Source organism: Thamnophis sirtalis, unplaced genomic scaffold (genome assembly GCF_051295495.1).
Source record: "Thamnophis sirtalis isolate CommonGarterSnake01/CBP01778 unplaced genomic scaffold, rThaSir2_p1.2 scaffold_4, whole genome shotgun sequence".
NCBI lineage: Eukaryota > Metazoa > Chordata > Lepidosauria > Squamata > Natricidae > Thamnophis > Thamnophis sirtalis.
In genome coordinates, this window is record NW_028261384.1 from 108451108 (window position 1) to 108456402 (window position 5295).

Sequence of the window (5295 nt, forward strand, 5' to 3'; positions counted from 1 at the left end):
TGATGCCCTTTATGCATTATAGCAATAGCAGTTAGACTTATATACTGCTTCATAGGGCTTTCAGCCCTCTCTAAGTGGTTTACAGAATCAGCATATTGCCCCCAACAACAATCTGGGTCCTCATTTCACCCACCTCGGAAGGATGGAAGGCTGAGTCAACCTTGAGCCAGTGAGATTTGAACCGCCGAACTGCAACTAGCAGTCAGCTGAAGTGGCTGCAGTACTGCACTCTAAGCACTGCGCGACCTTGCTCATTATTTTTGAGAAATGTTGGGAGATGAATAAAAGAAAAAAAATAAGTGAAAGAGATCATATCTTGCCCCTTCAAGAGAAATAAATGAAATGGAAAGGTTTAGCCTTGATAAAGATAGCTGGAAGTATTTAGTCTTAGTAGTTAAGGACAGGTTACCAAACTGGAGGGAAAAGGGTTGTCAGTTAGCTAGGCATGTCACCTGCAAGCTTAGCCAGTCAGGCAAGGCTGGAGAGGAGGGGTGGGAGGCTTTCGGATGCGTGGCATATACCAGCTCATGGCTATCATGAGAGAAGACCTGCCCACATGGCTGAAAACAGGTGGGCGGCATCGGGTTAGCTTTCACGAGTGAAGACCTTCAGGCCTTCCCTAACTAAAGCCATGAAAGATAGACTGCAGCCACCGCCACTGCCCACCCGCTTTCGGCCGCATGGCATATGTCATCTCGCAACTTTCATGAAAGCCGTGAAAGCATGACTGCTCTTGCTGCAAATCCGCTACTGGCCATGTGGTGTAAACCAGCTCACAGCTTTCTCAAAAGCCATAAAAGCTAAACTGCCGCCGCGGTCCACCCGCTTTTGACTGCATGGCATATGCCAGCTCACAGCTTTCACTAGGGAAGTCTTGAATGCCTTTCCACACAAAAGTTAGCCCAACACTGCTGCCCACCTGCTTTCAACCACGTGGCACATGTCAGCTTGCGGCTTTCACTAGAGAAGACCTGAAGGCTTTCCCTCGCGAAATGTAGCCTGCCACCACGACCACCCACCCGCTTTCAGCCACATGGTGTACTCCAGCTTGTGGATTTTGCAAAAGCCATGACAGTTAGACTCTCATGTTTATTTGCTTACCTGAGGGAAGCAGCAAGCTGCTGAAAGGTGAATCAAAGTGAAGGGAAAACTGATCAGCAAGCTCAAAGTGACAGCTGCTCAGGAATGAAAAAAAGAGGAATGTTGGGCATAGATGTCACAATTTTAAATATGTCGCCTCCAGCCTGCTCACTGCTTGGCTGGACTCCAGCCAATCATTGAGCGCCAGTTTGGGCTAATTTAGTGTGGACGGATAGTGGAGTGAGCGAGCTGCAACAGGTTGGCCATAGCGAGGGAGCAAAGAGGCTGGGGCAGTCATTCTGGAAGTTAACTCTGGGTCCACCGGTCCAACCACCTCTCATCAGATTGGTAAATTTCACAAACCGGTTCTCCTGAGCCATTGCTAACCGGCTGAAACCCACCATTGGACCTCCACAAAAATAAAGCCAAGTGCTTATTTTGAGGGTCAAATGAAATAAAGAACATGTCTTATTTTCAGGGAGGCATGGGTAGAAATTATCTAATATATTTGTGAAATTCAACTATCCATTAGGTTTTTTAGATGTTGATAACAGACATTTCCAAATAGCAAATTATGTGAATAGCAGTAGAATTGCGACAAACATCTACATTTAAATATTTTTGTTCACAGGTCCACATGTTCAAATCATTTCATACAAAATTAATTATTTAATATGAAAACTGAAATTGTAAAAATAATAAAACATTGGCATCCATTGGAAAATAGGGGGACAGAGTATATATTCATTGTATTCAGTTATTTATTAATATAACCAAAAAGGAAAATAAGTAAACTGTGAAATGGAGAGACCATGATTCTAGTTTATCCTTAGCCATTAATGATGTGATTGACTTTGGACTAGGCATAGTCCTCTGACTCTAGCAAGAAGACAGTGGAAAGCAACTAATGAAAATCTTGATAAGAAAACTTCATAGCTTTCTGCAGGCAGTCACCTGGACCCAAAATTAAGGTTACTGCTTGAATTCACTATCTGCTTCTCACCGAAAGTAACTCTCCCAGGCAGTTCTCCTTTGCCTGGTTAGATGGAATTATTATGCAAAAAGTGCCAGATATGTTTTCTGTATGTTTGGCCCAACCAAGTATGAAATATAAGTAGGGAAGAGTAAAAATAAGGAAGGAATACTAACGTCTCAGATAAGTCAGGTTCAAGTGGAAGTTAATTAAAGTACAGTTTATTACCACTGACAACAGACAAAGAAAAATACCTCCCTACATGAAATCTGCCGACTGTGAATAACTGTGAACTCTTGGTGAGGAATGCCATACCCTACATTTAGCAACCTGAGTTTGGCTTATTGAGTGAGGAAACAGAAGAAACAGAAATATTAATGTCAATATTGTGAATTCAAATATGTCCTGCAAAGCTAGATACCCGTGTTCTCCCATTCCCTGAGTTATTGTGAGAATCTCCTACAGCAGTTTTAATATTTATTCAGAAATGATTTTGCATGTAGATTTATTCTGATCATTTTGGAATTAAAACCTGTATTCCATGTGGAATGACTAAATACCAGGTATCCGCAATAACAGCACAGAAACCTTATATCTATTTTAACTACAATATTTACAGAGTTTACCCCCTCTGTTTTGTTCATAACATCCCCATTTCCCTAAACTACTTTATATATATTTGCTCCATAATTAGTGAAAAAGGACCGTATTTGTGTCAAAATAGTATAGGGATCTCATTATATTATGATGGAGAATGTTTTGCATGTCCAAGAATTTCAGGGTCCCAATGTCCCCAGCATCTCTTAAAATCAATAATATGTCTCTCTGCTGTGTTGTCAGATCTGGATCCTCCTGCATCTGCCGCCCTGCTTCCTCAACCCTCCATGCTGACTTCTGTCTCATTGCCTCCTATAGTAAAACTAAGCCAATATTTTCTCATCTCCTAAATTGTTAATGATAAAGAAACAGGTAGGTGACAGGACACATTATCATGTCCGAGCCACCAATCAATTAGATAACTGCTGCATTCCAATATGTTTGAGGCAGGGATGGATCCCTGTGTCGGTTGGTACCGGTTCACTTTGCACATGCGCCCGCCACGTGTTGCTTGCGCATATGCAGTTGAATGAAAATTGTTCAGCTGAAGCAGGCTAAACCAGGGGCAACCCACCTCTGGTTTGAGGGCAAATTATAGGAAGAAAAGCAAAGGCTATCAACTGTCCTGAGTCATTTTTGGTGACACCTAAAGCAACTGAATTGAGGCTTCAGTCCAATTAGAAGATTATAAGAAGGATTCAAGGGAAGCTCCATTCAGAGCAAATTGCAATAGTCCATTGCTGACAGCAGGGCAACCTAGAAGTAAGAAGAATTACATGACTTTTAGAACAATGAATCAGTGGAACAACTTGTCTCCAGAAGTTGTGAATGCTACAACAATGGAAGTTTTTAAGAAGAGATTGGACAACCATTTGTCTGAAGTGGTATAGGGTTTCCTGTCCGAGTGGGAGCTTGGACTAGGAGAACTCCAAGATCCCTTTCAACTAGTCTTGTCTTGTCTTCTCTTTTCTTCTCTTTAAAGTATCTTTTTTCCATAAAGTTTTTAAATGTTTTATACTTTTTACATTTTCCAATCCGTGAATGGTGTGATACTTGCTTATCATACATTTTAATACAAATAAACATAACATTATTACTCATAGTTATTACATTTCATTTTCATTATTTCATAGTGTTTTCACATATTTTTACTACCACCTTTCAGTTTCTAAAGGTGGGGGGGGCACCCTGCTGTGAGTGACATTGAGTTGGCCATGGTGACTCAATCACATGACCCTCCAACAAGTCATGCTCACTCAGCTATGCCCACAGAACCACCTGCAGCCTGTCCCTTTATGGTTCCCCCTTCCTTTGCATCAAAATACCTTAAAGGGACACTGCAGTCTGTTTCCCTTCCAAGAAACTCCATTGTAACACCATCCCTCTGGCACAGTAGGCTGTTGTCCTGGTCACACACAGGAAGGCAATAGGGTGCACGTGTATGGCTGGCGTGAAGAACAGAGCAGCAACAAGACTTTTTCAGCTCTCTTTTTTGGCCTATAGTTTTCAGTAGTTTTCAGCAAAAGAAGACTGCAGCCATCGCTCTTGTTCAATGCGAGTTCAGTTCCAATTGGCAAAAATGTGGTAGCTGGAGGATTTTCATGCCAAATAGGAAGCTGGAGGCTTCTTGAGCTGACATCAAACAAAAATACAGTTTGAAAAGAAGGCCTGAAGAAGTCCCATCACTGCTGTCTCTGCCCTGTTCTTTGCACCGGGTACACATGGGCAGCATTGTGAAAGCAACATATGTAGGGTGGGATTGGAGGGAGTTAGACAGGGTGGGCAGAGCAAGTGGGTGGGTGATGTGGGAGGTGATTGGGCAGTTAAGGCAAGCAGCGAGCAGGTGGTGGAGTGAGTGGGGATTCACATTCATTCACATTACCTCTCAAGCCACACTTACTGAAATGGTGGCAATTTTGGGGGGGATTCCAATGATGGGAATTGGGGGAGGGAGAGGGGGGAAAACTCCTAAAAATGGACCACCAGAGGATTTAGGATGTGAAACTCAAAATAATCAAAGCATTCAGCTTTGCAGTCTTTTTGTGATGCATTCAACTCAGTTTCCCTATGTTAAACCACTGTTATAAGAGCTGCATTGCCTCCCAGCATATTTCTTTGTATAATTCAAGGGCTGGTTATAAATTTTAAAGCCCAAACTTGCACAGAGTAAGATTATTTTCAGAACTTTCTTGGAGTATCTGCACATTCGATTAAATTGGGTTAAGATGTCATTCTGTATGACCAATTACTTAAATGTTGCCACATAGAGGGGCTGTTCCACAACAGGCCCTGCCCTACAAACCTTTCTCTTGACAACCAACAGACTACATGATGTTAACATTGTGGAAATCATTGAACATATGCTTTATCCGCCAGGTGGTGGATTCTAAAATTTTTACTACTGGTTCTGTGGCTGTGGCTAGATGGAGAGGCATGTGAATGAGTGGGCATGGCCTACTTGGCGGTGGCTTTGGCCTTATGCAGTAAGGAACTGAATTGAGTTGGAGGGAATAGGCCAGCAAAACTAGGTGCCTCTGGGGCTGTGGCCTCCTCATCATCTGAAAACCCCACATCTTTCTGTACCTCCCCCTCAGATTCTGAACCCTCGCTGGCAGAGGAGGGTGAGTATTCCCTGATGTCCCTGG